We start from the raw sequence: 18,142 nt of genomic DNA on the forward strand, positions 1-18,142 counted from the left end.
ACTTGATATATTATTGTTGATGTCGCTAATCTCGTGGAAGATAACTTAAACAAGTTGTTCTTGTGCTCTTCTTGAATAAGTAATTCCGCACATATGTATTGTGTTTTTTTCGTTTTTTTTTGGTTATTTATTTTAATTTGATGTAGCCTTCCCCTAACTCCTTATTACAAGTCCAATTTATTTTTGTTGAAATAAACAAGAAAGGTATCTGGTACTATATTCAAGTCAAAGGAATGAGACATGAACCAAAACAATGTCCAATTTTTTCATAAAAAAGAGGTATTAATTGTCTAAGAAATATATAATATGGTTTCAACTAAAAGTCATGCATAAACCAACAAAATGTCATTATATGAGAATCAATGGAGGAATCCTATTAGAATAAGGAATTAATCAATTTTTCCATATTGACTATCTTTGATTTGGGGGGAGGGAAGAGAGTTATAAAGAATTAAGAAATGGACGTTCGTCCTAACTCAATATCAAAAATTAACTTAAGAAGTGGGTTTAATGACTTTTGACTCAATATATATGATCATGACCTTTAGTTAGGATCAATGGCGGAATCGGGAGCCACCCTTGTCCAGATAATTTTTTTTCCATATATGATACAGTAAAAATATGTTGAATTCCTTTGACTACTTTGTATATTCATTTTTCTATATATTTTAATACTCCAGTAAAGTAGTTAACCAAACACAAGTAACAAGTTCGTCAGTCCTTCCTCCGATGAAAATTTTTAAATTCATTGTTAACTCAATATATATTTATATATTTGATCGCATGTATAAAAGTTATTTTTCATTAATTTTAAATTCTGAATTCCGCGAAATTGAGGGCACAATAGATCAGAGGGTGAAGATTATGTCATGTGTTGAAACAGATTACCAATCCAATACTTGAATGAAAAAGTGGAGTATTGTTGAGAATTCATTATCTCATAGAATTGCGTCATGAATGTGGAAAATTTATATATAGGCAAAAGGTTCTTATCCACAAAACCATAGACAAAAACATAAAGAAAAATAATAATGATTATACAGAAAATAATTTTTTAAAGAAAATTAAAATAATATTTTCTTTTTAATAATGTAAAAAGTGACAAATAAAGATGATTTCAAGATTTGAAGCATCTTGATATAACTTGCCGGCTTGTTGATGCTTTCAAATTTTCAATTATAGAATTGAACAATGACAAACTCAACTATATTATTAATAAATTATACTAATATTAATAGATTATTATTGTTTAATAGTAAAAGGAATCTATAATTACTATTTTTGGACGCACGGAATAAATTTACTTCAATATAATAATTCACAAACTACATAGAAAATATAAACTATACTAGATGATTTCCATGTAACAAGTTCAATCGAAAAAATATGCAGGTATTTCAAACCTAATCAGAAGCTAAGACCCCTTAATGTTTCAATTTATTTTCTGTGGGCAAAACAATAAAAATGTTCTATCATATGCCATCAATACGCTAAAGAGATTATATAACAATTTTTATTATTATTATTATTATTATTATTATTATTATTATTATTATTATTATTATTATTATTATTATTAGATTTTCTATTTTATGAAACGGCATATTCTCAAATCAAACAACAATGCTAAGCCAAATTAAAGAGAATTACTTGATTGCGATTTCATAGGTAGTAGAATAGATACTAACAATACTAGGTATATAAAAGTGTCTCGATATATCTAATTAAATAAATTGAGTTTTTATGATTGGTTTAGTCGCACATTTCATTATGATATGAGAATAAGTTGACATTTCAAGTTCAAATATCACCATATATTATCTAAAAAAATATTTAGGAGACCATCTTAAACCATACCAAACATAACAATTATTTTTTTTGTCATTTTCTCTAAATATATCTCTAAAGACTTAATACATATATATTAGACAAATGTGAGTTAATTTATACGTTGTTGAGGACCTAAAATAAATAAATAAAAAGGTCACCTCTTTAGTGGTCCTTTATGTTTCTGAGTAAACTCAAAATATTCTTTTACAGAACAATTTTCATCTTTTAAATTTATCTAAAGTAACAATCAAGGGTAAATATTAGGTTTTACGGGGAAAATATGAACAAAATATAGATTTTATTTTATTTTTTCACCAAATATTCGATATTTATATTGGGGACATGCCTAAATTCAAATTCATATATTGCAGAATCTATTTTTTAAGACGATACTTTTAACATAATTTTTTCATTATTAGGTACTCGAATTCAAAACTTGTAATGGTAAATATAGAATTTAGCATGCACTCCCGTTGGAGTAAGTGAAGGTTACTCCTAGCTGAGAGGCTTGGAACAGAGCACGCCACTACTAGAAAATTGCTAATTTCCATAAATAAATAAAAAAAAAATCTCATCAATAGTATTTTAGACGAATTTTATAATTTTTGGTATTTTAAATTTTTTTCTGAATTTGATACGACTTTTTAAAATGATTCTTTTTAACAATTTCCATTAAATCTAACTGTCAAAATTTGTTAAATGTATAAAGGTGAGAAAGCATAGACAAATTTAATGGATCAAAATTGTTTCAAAAACATGTTTAATTAACAAACTACCTAACATAACAAATCATTTTTTGTCATTTTCTTTTAGATACCAAACATACACGTGAGCTATGTAATAAGGGTATTTTATTTAAATCTCATAGTGAAAAAGCCTAATTATAATTTATCTTGATTTTCTGATAATTACTCGAATTTTCACTTTTTTCAGATTTCTGATACATACGAATGACGCTGATACATCGCGATTTGATACATAAGTCATTTTCATGATACATCGCTAGTTGATACAAACCAAACATTGTAATATCAATAAAACTTATGAATCAGCTTATAACACCTAATATATCATGAACACAACAAAAATAGCAGTAAAACTTATGTTTTACTGATACATTTTGTGTTTGATTTGTATCAACTAGCAATATATCATGAAAATGACTTATATATCAAATCGCGATGTATCAGCATCATTCCTATGTATCGGAAGAGGGATTTTTGAAATTTTTATAAATGGTAGGGAATAATTAAAAATATAGGAATATAAGGTGTGTAATTTGATAATTTTTATGTAAAATAATGTGTTGTGGACCTAAAATATTTTGTACCAATCAAATTGAAGTGTCACTCTCTTTAATCAGAAACTATATTCTAGTCCACATAATAACCCAACATGCTTCACGTTTGTAACTTTATTATTTTTTTCCAGTTTATATTTTCAAATTTTTAGAAAAAAAAAACAAACGAAAAAACAGCCAAAATAACAAAAAAAAACATGATGGGGCTCAAATAGAGCCCAGCATTCAATACCTTTGATGGGACAGGACAACAAGCAAATTAAAAGGGAAAATTATTTAGGGTTCACCACAAAAAAATTTAAAAGCTACCCCATATGTTTGGAAGATAAGTGTTGAGGTGTGCTGAATTCAAGTTTTGATTATCGACAAATATTACATAAGAATCAGAACTATAGCAGGTCTCAATATCGATCGATTCGGTTCGATTTTGAAGTTTATCCGTTTGATTTATTGATTGATAGATATGTTAAACCATTATAGAATCATTAAGAGATTGACTTATCATTTATCGATTTATCGTTTATTGATCATTATCGATTCGGTTATTAATTTAACCGTTAAGATTTGATATAAAAAAAATCATTGAAAATCACTTAGAAACAAGATGACAAATCAAATGAATCATGCAATGAGTTAATAAATTGTGTCTTGCTCAAAAGAAAATGTAAAACATTGTATAATAATCAAGAATTTGAGATAACAAGAAATAAAAGTATAAAAAATAAATCCTAAGTGAAGGATTTTATATACCGAATAGTAATAAATATAAATTATTAAGTTATTATCTCGAGTTATCGGTTAACTCGTTAAGAAAAAATCTTAAACCGTTAAGAACTGATAACTTGATGATAAAAAAATTAAAATCATTAACGAAATTGTTAAACCAATAACTCATTATCGATAAACCAATAACTTTTTTTAAATTCGATTTATTGATTTCGATTTATTTTTGACATGCCCTATTTCACACTACTTTTTGTGGGATGACGGAATAACCTAGTTATTTAGTACATTAGGTGGCACCTTAAATATCACACTACGTTAAAAAAAATTAGATTGTTTTATCCCAATATCATCTCCACAAAATTTAAATTAAGAAAAAGAACAGATCTATTATATTTATCGCTAATAAGTAAAGTGGTTATTAGACTTCTGTCTGAAAAGCTATATACATGCAATTAAAAATACGTTTTAAAATCACACTTATTTGCTTTGAAAAGTTATATGTACTATTTTATTTTATTTTCTAATTTATGTACCAAAAAGAAAAAACTAACTTAAAACACGTATTAAAATTGGTTGTCATTGAATCGATTAATAAATTAAATTGCTAGATAACGAAAGTTATATTTATAAATAGTTTTATTATAGTAGGTCAGGGAAATAAGATATATGTATATCTTATCCCAAATTTTGTAAGATAATAATTATTTCTGATAGACTTTCAACAATAAAAAATTATAATAAAATGCAAATGCTTTATCCATTTTGAGGAAAACTATAATGATAAAAAATTCTAATTTGGTGGGGATTCATTTTCTCTAATTTTGAAGATGGACAAGTGGAATTAACATTATTCTTTTTACGATACTTTAATAAAAATCGTGGAAGAAAAAAAAACTTATTTTCTTAATTAATGCTTCTTAGATTTAATGACGTTGACATTTTTTTCACTTAAATCCGTCAAATTAGAATTCATAGCTAACATGTTTTTTTTTATTGGTGGGCTCGTTTTTATGTATACAACTATAAGATCTTTAAAACTTATTAGGTTGACTAATTGAAATCTGTTTTGTGTAAGGTTCATTAAAGGATAAAAGACTCATTAATAAAAATTGTTCTAATGAAAATAAACTTAAACTTGAGATATCAAATTTAGAATAAAGAGATTTTATTCCTCCCGCTACACCCTCAATGATTTTATTGACATGCTCTTTTCTTCCTAAAATGATTGTTCTCCAATAAATTAGGTTGATTTACCATTGTTCAATTTTCCACGTCTATTTATAATGGATAATCTTATAAGTTATACTTAACTTATTAACTTTACTAGTTAAGAATTTCGAGATTTGCTTTGTGTAAGGTTGAATAAAGTGCACTAACCGAGTTTTTTTAATTGAAAATGGATTTGAACTTAAAATCTCTTATTAAAAGTGAATAAATCTCATCCATCCCACCATATTTCACGGCAATTTTGTTGACCAAACTTTTTTCACCCTAAAGCAACAAATTTTCTCCAAAAATTAGGTTTATCATTCAATTTTCCTACTCTATTTAATGTAGCTAGATTCATAAATTTATTAACTTGACTAGTCGATATTTGCTTTGTGTAAGATTTTCATTAAAAGAAAAAACGCTCACTAACAAAATATTATTTTATTAAAAATAGAGTCGAGTTCGAGACATTTAGTTAATGATGAAAAATCTCATCGATTCCATCACATCCCTCGGAGATTTTATTTACTGTTGACTAAAAGGCATGGTTAGTCAAGCTACCATGGCTAACAAATGGTAGTTAAGCTAACAAGAGTAGTTAATTGGTTGTTAGATATTAACTAATTAGTTATTAGTTAGTTACAGATACAGTTAGAGTGTATATGTACACAATGCATAATACAGTTCATATACATATATAGATATATACATGTATCAGTTAGAAAGAGGATATAGAAGATATTTCTTTCTCTTTCTACTCCTCTCTCTAAACTCAGACGTCTCTCACTATTTCTCTCTAAGCTTTCTTCTTCCTTGCTTCTCTTCTATTTTCCTCCATTAATGGAGTACTGATAACCTCCATTAATGGAGTTTTAGCATGGTATCAGAGCTTGCACTACGATCTACTAAGTGCGGCAACCTCCTGCTGAGATTCAAAGCCAATGAGCACTAGAATCGCAAGTCAGCGGCTAAGAGAAAATAACAACAAACAAAGGAAATGGCGACTACAACTGGATTTGAAGCTGGATCTACAGAAACCAGCAACCAAAACACAAACGTCACCACTGAGCCAGCTCGATTCAACATTCCAGTGATAGACCACAATCATCCGCTCTATCTTCAACCTAGTGATACTCCAGGAAGCTCACTGATCTCCGTGCAGCTCACCGGTTCAGAAAACTACGCAATATGGAGTAGGTCCATGCGTATTGGACTGCTAGGTAAGAGTAAGTTAGGGTTTGTGGATGGTAGATATCCTAAGTCAAAATTTCCCTCTGAATACTTTGATATTTAGGGAAAATGCAACGCAGTAGTGTTGTCCTGGATTATGAACTCTGTAAGATCAGACCTACTCAGTAGTGTAGTATACAGTGAAGACGCTCACAAAGTATAGTGTGAGTTAAAAGAGAGATTTGATAAGATCAATGGAGTACATGTATTTCACCTTCACAAGGAGATTCACAGCTTAAATCAAGGAACAATGTCAATGACAGATTATTACACCACACTTAAAAGCCTGTGAAACGAGTTCGACTCCATCATGCCTTGTCCAGGATGTTCATATGATGAATCCAAAAAATTTAAGGAGCACTGTGAGTATCAAAGGCTACTCCAGTTCCTAATGGGGTTGAATGAATCATACTCAGCTGCTCGAGGACAAATTCTACTTCAAACTCCTATCCCAAACCTAAACAAAGCCTTCTCACTCATCCTAGATCATGAGAGCTAGAGAAATCTAGTCCCTACCAATTCAGAGGTTTCTCTTCACAGGACTATTGAAAGTGCAGCCCTGTTCAGTCAGAAAGCATATACTCATGGGAATGGAAACTTTGGAAATGGTGATGGTAATCCAAACAGAGGTCACTATGACTCTCAATACAAGCCACAGGTTCAGAAAATTCAGAAAGTTGTATGTGAAGTGTGTGGATACAAGGGACACACTAAAGAGCAGTGCTTCAAAGTTAAAGGTTATCCTATGGGGTGGAGATCAAAGAAGAAAGGTGGAGGCACAAGTTCCTATGCTAATCAAGTTGAAGTCTCTCAATCTACTAACAATGGCTTGAGCTCTTTAACTCCATCAACCGCTGCTTTTTTCACACAAGATCAATATCAACAAATCATCCAGATGCTTACAAAAGGAAGTGAGAATGCAGGGGAGCATGTCTCTAAAGCAGCTTCCGCAGGTAGTACCTTATCTGCCTTAGTATCCAAATATGTGCCTTTGGACTGGATAATAGATACTGGAGCTACAGATCATATGACAGCTAGTCTTGATGTACTTGATGCAGTTCAACCTGTGCCTAGTCCTGAGAGAAAAAAAGTTCACCTCCCTACTGGTAATGTAGTATCAGTCTCACACACTGGTAGCACAAAAGTTCTTGGTAGTCAAAGTATTAGTAATATGTTGTTTGTTCCGGACTTCAAGTGTAACTTACTGTCTGTGTCAAAACTTACCAAGGAGCTTCAGTGTATGGCTGCCTTCTTTCCTGACTTTTGTATTTTTCAGGACCTCTCAAATGGACTGGTCAGGGGGATTGGTAGAGAAGATCAAGGCCTCTACATTCTCAAAGAAAACCTCATCAACTCAGTCTTTCCTTCTTCTGCACACTCAACACATACTGCCTCTACTTCAACAAGTCAAGCTGAATCTGACTCCTTGTGGCATAGAAGATTAGGCCATGCCTCCATAGACATAAAAAAGAAGTCATCTAGTCTTGATATGGTTCATACTACTGTAAATTTACCTTGCATTGTCTGTCCCTTAGCTAAACAAACTAAACTGCCCTTTCCAACTAGCTCCTATGTCTCTAAATCAATGTTTGATCTAGTTCATTGTGATATTTGGGGTCCTTACAGAGTTCCCACTCATTCTGGTATGAAATACTTTGTGACATTAGTGGATGATTTTTCCAGATTCACTTGGTTGTTTCTTATTTCATCCAAAGCTAATACTATAGTGGTGTTGAGAAAATTCTTTGCACAAATTCATAATTTCTTCTCTACTACTATTAAAACCTTCAGAACTGATAATGGGATTGAGTTTTTTAGCCATGACTTTCAATCTCTACTATCTAATCTTGGTATCCTTCACCAAAGTACATGTGTCTACACTCCACAACAAAATGGGGTTACTGAAAGGAAGCATAGAATAATCCTAGACATGGCTAGAGCACTCAGGTTCCAAGCTAGTATGCCTCTGAAGTTTTGGGGTGAGTGTGTCACTACAGCTATGTATATTCTGAACAGACTTCCTTCCAAACTTCTTCACTATAAGTCCCCTTTTGAAATGATTCACTCTTCACCTCCTTCCCTCTTCCATATCAGGATATTTGGCTGCCTGTGTTATGCAGCTTGTCCCAAGATATCAGACAAATTTCCCCCCAGAGCTATTCCTGCAGTCATGATGGGATACTCCCTATCACAAAAGGGCTATCTCTTCTATGATCTGCACTCACAATCTATGTTTGTTAATAGAAATGTAGTGTTTAAGGAGGATATTTTCCCATTCAAAGACTTACAAGTGTCCTCTAATCCTTTATTTCCAGTTCTCACTATACATTCTCACAGTGTTGATTCCCCATCTATGACACTGCCCCCCTTGGTACCTCCTTCTCCTCATATTTCTCTTCCTTCATGTCCTGATCCTGACCCACCTTCCTCACTTCCCCCTCCACCTCCTAGGAGGTCATCTAGACAAACCCATCCTCTCTTATGGCTTCAAGACTTTGTCACTGCCAATCATAGTTCCTCTTCTTCTTCTTACCCCATATCTGATCACATCTCTTATGCTCATCTGTCTCCCCATTATGCTCATGCTCTGGCTGCCTACTCAGCTATAATTGAACCTACTTTATATTCTGAAGCCTCCCTTGATCCTAAATGGATCTAAGCTATGGAACTGGAGATTACTGCCCTACAAGATAATCACACTTGGAGTGTGGTTGATCTGCCTCCTGGCAAGAAACCCATTGGCTGCAAGTGGGTCTACAAAGTGAAATACAAGGCCTCAGGTGAAGTTGAAAGGTATAAGGCCAGGCTGGTGGCCAAAGGGTATAGCCAACAAGAGGGTCTTGACTACAGTGAGACCTTCAGCCCTGTTGCAAAAATGGTCACTGTTAGATCTGTTATTGCTCTGGCTGCTTCCAAAGGCTGGTGTATTCATCAAATGGATGCTCACAATGCTTTTCTCAATGGTGATCTCTTGGAGGAAGTATACATGACTGTTCCTGCTGGTTTTGCAAGACAGGGGGAGCAAGGCAAGGTCTGCAAACTCTACAAATCACTTTATGGCCTCAAGCAGGCTCCCAGACAGTGAAATCTCAAATTGACAGAAGCCTTGGTACAATTGGGATTCATCCAGAGCCATTATGATTACTCACTATTTACTAGACAAGCTGAGGGTGGTATTGTGATTGTCCTAGTCTATGTGGATGATCTCTTAATCACTGGCAACAAACAATATCTGATAGACTGCACAAGGAGTGATCTGCAGAAGAAATTCAAGATGAAGGACCTAGGAGAACTTAAATTTTTCCTTGGGATTGAAGTTGTCAGATCCAGCAAAGGCATACATCTATCTCAAAGGAAATATGCACTGGAACTAATAGCTAAAACTGGTTTAGGGGGAGCCAAGCCTGCAACTACACCACTTGAACAAAATTTAAAACTGACCTCAGCCAAATATGATGAAACTATTGCTCCAAAAGGAGAACATGAAGATCTTTCTCTGAAGGACCCTGACAGGTATCAAAGGCTAGTAGGAAGACTTCTATATCTTACTATGACCAGACCTGATCTTGCATTTTCAGTCCAGAAGCTGAGTCAATATATGCATTTCCCCAAGGAATCACATATGGATGCAGCACTTAGAGTAGTCAGATACATCAAAGAAGCTCCAGGGCTTGGGCTATTCATGCCATCAGAAGCATCAGAACAGCTCATTGCCTATTGTGACTCAGACTGGGGTGCATGTCTAGAGACCAGGAGGTCAGTCACTGGATATGTGATTAAATATGGTGAAAGCCTCATATCCTGGAAGTCTAAGAAACAAGAGACAGTCTCCAGAAGTTCAGCAGAAGCAGAATTCAGAAGTATGGCAAATTGTGCAGCTGAGGTAACTTGGTTGATTGGTTTATTCAAAGAACTTGGCATTCAAATTGAACTCCCAGTCAGAATGGTCTATGACAGCAAGTCAGCCATACAAATTGCTGCAAATCCAATATTTCATGAAAGAACCAAACACATAGACATAGATTGTCACTTTGTAAGGGAAAAAATATGTCAAGGAGTCTTGAAAACTGAATTCACACCCACTGGAAATCAACTAGCTGATCTACTCACAAAGAGCCTCGGCAAAGCCCAACATCAACTACTGCTGAATGGCCTAGGAGTACTGGACTTGTTTAAGCCATGAGCTTGAGGGGGATTGTTGACTAAAAGGCATGGTTAGTCAAGCTACCATGGCTAACAAATGGTAGTTAAGCTAACAAGAGTAGTTAATTGGTTGTTAGATATTAACTAATTAGTTATTAGTTAGTTACAGATACAGTTAGAGTGTATATGTACACAATGCATAATACAGTACATATACATATATAGATATATGCATGTATCAGTTAGAAAGAAGATATAGAAGATATTTCTTTCTCTTTCTACTCCTCTCTCTAAACTCAGACGTCTCTCACTATTTCTCTCTAAGCTTTCTTCTTCCTTGCTTCTCTTCTATTTTCCTCCATTAATGGAGTACTGATAACCTCCATTAATGGATTTTTAGCATTTACTTGATCTCTTTCTACCTAAAACAATGAATTTTCTCTAATAAATTAGGTTTGTCATTCAATTTTCCTATCCTATTTTATCATAGATAGCTTCATAAATTTATTAACTTGACTAGTTGGGACTTGCCTTGGGGTAAGTTTCACTAAAGAAAAAAAATGCTCATAAAAAATATTTTTTTAATTGAAAATGGACTTGAATTTGAGTCATCTAATTAAGGGCGAAGAAATCTCACTCATTCTATCACATCCCATGGTAATTTTGTTGACTTGACCATTTTCTACCTAAAATAACAAATTTTCTCCGATAAATTAAGTTTATTATTCAATTTTCCTACTTTTGAGCCGAGGGTCTCTCAGAAACAGCCGTCCTACCTTGGTAGGAGTAAGATTTGCATACATTTTACCCTCTTCAAACCCCACATTGTGGGATTTCACTGGGTTGTTGTTGTTATCTTCAATTTTCCTACTATATTTATTGTAGATAGCTTTATAAATTAATTAACTTGACTAGTCGAGATTTGCGTTGTGGAAGTTTCATTAAAGGAAAAAAAGCTCACTAACAAAATACTTTTTTATTTGAAATACTTGAATTTGAGATATCTGGTTATGGGTGAAGGAATCTCATTCATTTCATCACATTCCTCGATGATTTTATTGACTTGACATTTTTCTATCTAAAGTGACGGATTTTCTCCGATAAATTATGTTTATCGTTCAATTTTCCTACTGTATTAATTGTAGATAGCTTTATAAATTTATTAACTTGATTAGTCGAAATTTGCTTTGTGGAAGTTCGATTGAAGGCTCAAAAACGACATGTTTTTTTATTATTAAAAAATAGATTCAAACTCAATTAATTAGGTTAACCAATCAATTTTTATACCCTACTTATTGTAAATGACTTCATAAATTTATTAACTTGACTAGTCGAGAACTTTGTGTAAGTTTCACTAAAAGGAAAATGCTCACTAATAAAATATTTTTTGAATTGAAAATAAACTCAAACTCAAGACATTTGATTAAAATCAATGGAATTTCATTTATTATATTAGACCCCTCAGATAATTTTATTGACTTTGTCATTTTTGTTTATGGATGTTCCTTCTTTTTCGTGCATTGAATTCTGAAATCATCAATCTATTATTTAGAGAAAAATATATACTACTTGTCATGAAAGCTTAATAAAGTAATAAACTAACAAATTGTTTATGTATATATTTGCTACAAAATGTGTGGAATAGAATCAAAATATTTTAATCTCTTCCTCCTAAATAACCTGATTCCTTCACCACAAATTTCACCCTTGCAAATAGGGATATTAATACTTTTAATCCCTTAATTATTGATAAATTATCATATATATAAGAAAATAAATTTTAAACTTTAGTGACTCATTTTAAAGTCATGAGAATCTAGGCAGATAATGAATTGGTTTGTTACGTAAATTTTCATATTGATTTTTGTGATGTATGATTAAACATATTTAACCTCAATTTATTGAAATGTATACTTTTGATCTCGTTACTCATGAATTTTCACAAATTTATTGAATTATATGTTGAAGTATTCAATTACACACATGTTGTGTTAAACATATATTTTAACTCCATATTTTGAAGATAATTATAGTTCGAAATACAAGATATTTCTTACGTAAAGAAATCAAAAACATAAATTTTAAATAAAGTAAGAATTAATTTCTTTAATCAAATTTCATAAGGATTAAAATGAAAATTTATCAATAAATAGGGGATGGAAAGTGCTATTATCAATACTTTTTAAAAATCAAGTGTTACCAAGACAACCTTTTCAATTTTTCCTCTTTTTACTTCTTCTTTTTGGACAGGGTATTGAAATAGAAAATTGCTTTTTTATATTTCTTGATTTTCCCCAAATAGTATACTATTTATTAATAAATATATAGTCATTTAACATATTTAATTATCAGCTTGTTAACTTAGTTTCTTTTGCCTTGAAACTTCTCATAAGTAGGAAAAACAATGTATACCATACTACCACTTCTCTTTAAAAAAAAAGTCGGTACACAAAATATCTCACGTTCACACATAATTTCTTTATCGTATTTTGCTTTCACACATAATCGTTCCACTTTTAGGGGTGTGATGTAGATAATCTGCCCTAATGCAATAGTAATTGCTTCCACAACTCGAATCCATAACTTTCAAATCATACGAAATTTTACTGTTATTTCAAAGCTTCCTTCTTACTGTAACTCTCTAATTTTTAGAACTCTTATACGCTCCTCCCTCTAGAACTGAACTTTATTACTTATACAATGAGAGACTTATTTAAAATTGAAATTGACAGAAATATATACCGAGGAAGTCGTATATTAATTCTGTGAATATTAATGATAGATAAATGTAGATCAGTCTATCTATGATTTTTGAATGAATAATTATAGAACATAATGAACATTTTTATATCTATCAAATATTTCTTCTTTTTAAGATTTTGAAAATATTTTTGGGGATACGATTTTTTTTTGTTTTTTGTTTTTTCAATCGAGGAATCAAATAAAAAATTCAAAAGAGAAAAATAATCAACCAATCTTGTCCATCATGTTGATTAAATGCAATGTATCACACCTTAAAGGAATTTTAATAATGGATACCAATCCTCCTTTTAAGTTTTTCATTTTTCATTATTCCTCCTTAAAGTAGGCAATGCATTATACTTGTAAAAATAAAAGTACATTAAAAATGAAATTAATAAATATATTTGATGTAGATTTAAAATTTCAAGGGTAAAGTATGCATTTAAAGAGAATAGAAATAGGATAAAGGAAGAAGAACGTCTATTTTTTAAAATTAAGGGGGAATTTAATTTTAAAGCAAAGTTAAGAAGTGTAAATAAATTTCGCCCATATTTATTGTACACTAATAATTACTACAACATTTCTCTAATGTTATCATTAAAATGCAATTACCTTTCTGTCGGAAAAAAAAAATCCTCTATTAAACGACCATTAATACATTTTTATCACAAAATTTGTTAAAAATTAATATTCCCTCTATTTCTATTTACTTGGCAAATATTTCATAATTTAATTTTCCTTTTTACTTGTCAATTTTGATAAATCAAGAAAAAACAATTTTTTTCTTCCTATTATACCCTCAATTTATTAATATTGAGTTAATGTCTTTGAAAAATATAGTAAGTAAATATGTTTAAAATTCTATCAATTAATAGGAGTAAAATGGTAAACTTACTATATCAATCATTATTTTCTTAATAGGTGTGTCAAATCAAAATTTGACAAGTAAAAAGGAACGAGGGGAGTATAACAAATACGTATTTCAAATTGACATCTTAAATTAAATCATAGCATAAAGAAAAGTATTATGGATTCATGAAAACATTTGTGTTCATTACTTTGCCATTATCTAGTTTGAGTTGGTAGGAGTTAGAGTATGATATTTTAATATTAAAGTGTATTATTTTAGTGGATATAAATTAATAAGAATGTGGTCAATTATTTTTGGTATAACTTGTATAACCACTAAGTCAGACTTTATCTTATTATGCCTTGTAACTTATGTAATTTTGAAGACATAATTCCTCCATTATTATGCCTTGTAACTTATGTAATTTTGAAGACATAATTCCTCCATTCATTTACGTACATTATTATTCATTCTATTCCTATTCAAGACAAGGAAGAATTTCTCACTTATAAATAGTGATATTTCTTCCATTGTGAAATGTGTGTCAAAAAAGATGAGAAATTTGGAAAAATATTTTAGTGTGTAGCGAGGTTAGTGTAGTGAAAGAGAGAGTTAAAACAAAAAAAAATATTTTAAATCTTCAACTATATTCACTATACAAAAGAGAATATTTATATGTTGAAGGAATGTGTTCTTTTGGTGGAGCTTTGAACTTTTCAACTAATCCGGAGTTGTTTGAGTCACACGACGTTATTGGGCTGTTGTATCTTGAAGGGAACAAGTCAAGAGTATTACTGTCGGATCGGTGTAGATTATACCGTAGTGGACTTGAATTTCCTTAAAAAGAGCAAAATATCCATGCTTCAACTTGAATATATTTTTTATATAGTTTTGTCATTTTATTTTTTAAATATAATTTATTATATTTATGATATATTATACCAACAATAGGTGATCAATAAACTTATAAAGCAGAACCAAAAACAACAAAACAAAATTAAAAAATAAACATAACGCAGTTCACCCAAAGATAAGCAAACTACTAAAGATAAAATTGAAATGGGGTTGTTATAGCACTACAACAAAAATAGTTCTTATGCATATTAATAAAGAATGTTAAAGTCTTTACTGATATTAGTTAATTGTCATTGAATCTAATATCACTATAGACTTTAGAAACATTTACATAGAGTGTTAATTGCCACTAAAAAATATATTTAACAGCAATTAATCTATTATTTTTAATTAATTGCCGCTCAAGGTCATTTTTAGTGTAGGGAAATTAGGCTAACCTACCCATCCAATACAAGAAAATATTTTTCACATATGTATAGAACATAAAAAAATAAATAATAAAGCATTTATTTTTTAAAAGAAATATTTTTTATAAAAGTATTTATTTTTAATAAGGACGATAAGTGAAATGATCAAAAGAAATAGCTGCAAAGAAAAGTAAAAAGTAAAAAGGAAAATTTAGGCAGCAGAAGTCAAAAAAAAAGGAAAAAGTAGGCAGAAAAACAAAAGAAGCAAATGCAAGAAAAGTAAAAAGTAGACAGCAACAATTATTGAAAAAATTGTCAACAACCTCATTTTATGCGTTTTGAAAACGCGTAAAATTCTTTCTTGCGTTTTCATTCTACTATAAATAAAGAGTCTCTTGCCCTCATTTGATTCATTCAGAAAAAGTGAGAGTAAAAATACAAAGAGAGTTATACACCAAAATAAATACTGTAGTCTTGAGTGTTCTCTTTAGTAGTTGTTCCTTCCACAAGAGAGAAGTATTAATTATTGTTTTCTCTTTGTATTTGAGAGCAGTGTACTCTTATATTATCATAGTAAGATCCTTCTACCTCATGATTTTTTTCTTCTATCTGTTTGAGGGGTTTTCACGTAAAATTCTTGTGTTCAATTTATTTTCATTATTTATTATCATATTAAACTATAGTTGTGGTGCTTCCTCCCCCAATAGTGGTATCAGAGCCCTCGTTTATTCTTTCTATTTTATGCGAAGGTACTATTTGTGAATAGTAACTTTTCATGAATAGTAAAATTTGGTGAAAAGTACTATTCATGTGAAAAGTACTATTCACGTGATTAGTAAATTTTGATGACGGTATATTTTGTCAGGATTGTTCGCAAAAATATTCAGAAATGATCTAGAAAGGTGTGAAGTAAATAACAATGTCGAGTACAACAAAGTTTGACGTTGAAAAATTCAATGGGACTAATTTCTCATTGTGAAAAATAAAAATAAAGTGATATTGAGAAAGAAAAATTGCTTAGCTGTAATTGAAGGCAGGACCATAGACTTTACTGATGATAGCAAGTGGAACGACATAGACAGCAACGCAGTTTCTGATCTACACTTGGCACTAGCTGATCAAGTGTTGTCTAGTGTGGCTGAAAAATGGACTACAAAGGAAATATGAGATACTCTTACGGAATTGTATGAGGCCAAGTCTTTGCATAATAAAATCTTCTTAAAAAGAAGATTGTATACTCTTCGAATGACAGAGTCCATGTCAGTTACTGAACACATCAACACTTTGAATACTCTATTTTCGCAACTTACAACAATGGGTTGCAAAATAAAAGGGACTGAACGTGCGAAACTTCTACTTCAAAGTATGCCTGACTCGTATGATCAACTCATCATCAACCTGACGAACAATACAGATAGTCTACTTTTCGATGAAATTGCAATCGCCGTCTTAGAAGAAGAAAATCGATGCAAAAATAAGGAAGATAGACAAACAAGTTTGTAGCAAGCTGAAGCTTTGATGATGGTGAGAGAAAGACCAACGGAACGTGGCCCCAGTAGGAGTCACAATCATGGTAGATCTCAATCAAGAAGTAAGAAGAATATCAAGTGTTATAATTATGGCAAGAAAGGGCACTTCAAGAAAGATTATCGGTTCAAGAAAAAGAGTGAATACCCTGAGTCATCAAATGCTCAAGAAAATGTTACAAGTACCTCGGATGATGATGATATTTTATGTAGTGAAGCAATATCAAATAATGAATGCAGAAAATGTTTCACTGATGTCTGGATCATGGACATAGGAGCAACATGACACATGACTTCCCGAAGAGAATGGTTCCATCAATATAATCCTATCTCAGGTGGGTCTGTGTTCATGGGAGACGATCATGCTTTGGATGTTATTGGTATTAGGTCTATTAAAATAAAGATGTATGATGGCACGGTACGCACTATCCAGGAGGTACGACATGTAAAAGACTTGAGGAAGAATCTATTGTCTTTGGGACAATTAGATGATAATGGATGTTCATATAAGACTCATGATGGAGTCATGAAAATATCCAAAAGAGCGCTTGTAGTGATGAAAACAGAAAAACTTGCTGCAAATCTATATGTGCTTAAAGGTGAAACACATCAAGAAGGAGAAGTATCAACTGCGTCAGCAAGTTCATTTGAAGAATCAACGATGATATGGCATCGTAAACTTGGTCATATGTCGAAATGAGATTCGAAGATTCTTTCTGTGCAAAAGCTTCTTCCAGGGCTCAAAAAGGTTTTACTATCCTTTTGTGAGCATTGTGTTACCAGTAAGCAAAATAGACTGAAGTTTAGCAGTTCCTCTACTTAAAGCAAGGAAATATTAGATCTGGTCCACTCTGATGTATGACAAGCACTGGTGGATTCCCTAGGAGGAGCTAAATATTTTGTGTCATTTATCAACAATTACTCCAGGAGAAGTTGGGTGTATCCAATCAAGAGAAAGGCATATGTTTTTTCAGTCTTCAAAGAGTTCAAAGCGTGGGTGGAACTTGAATCTGAGAAAAAGATCAAGTGTTTAAGGACAGATAATGGAGAAGAGTACATTGGTGATGAATTTGATAACTTCTGTAAACAAGAAGGTATTAAAAGACGGTTCACGGTGGCATATACTCCACAACGAAATAGAATAGCAGAGCGAGTGAACAGAACCTTGTTGGAACGGACAAGAGCTATATTGGCAACTGCAGGGTTGGAAAAACCATTCTGGGCAGAAGCAGTCAAAACCGCCTGTTATGTGATCAATCGGTCACCATCAACCGCAATTGATCTGAAAAAGCCAATGGAGATGTGGACGGGAAAACCAGCTGAT

Source organism: Solanum dulcamara, chromosome 1 (assembly GCF_947179165.1).
Source record: "Solanum dulcamara chromosome 1, daSolDulc1.2, whole genome shotgun sequence".
Classification (NCBI taxonomy): domain Eukaryota; kingdom Viridiplantae; phylum Streptophyta; class Magnoliopsida; order Solanales; family Solanaceae; genus Solanum; species Solanum dulcamara.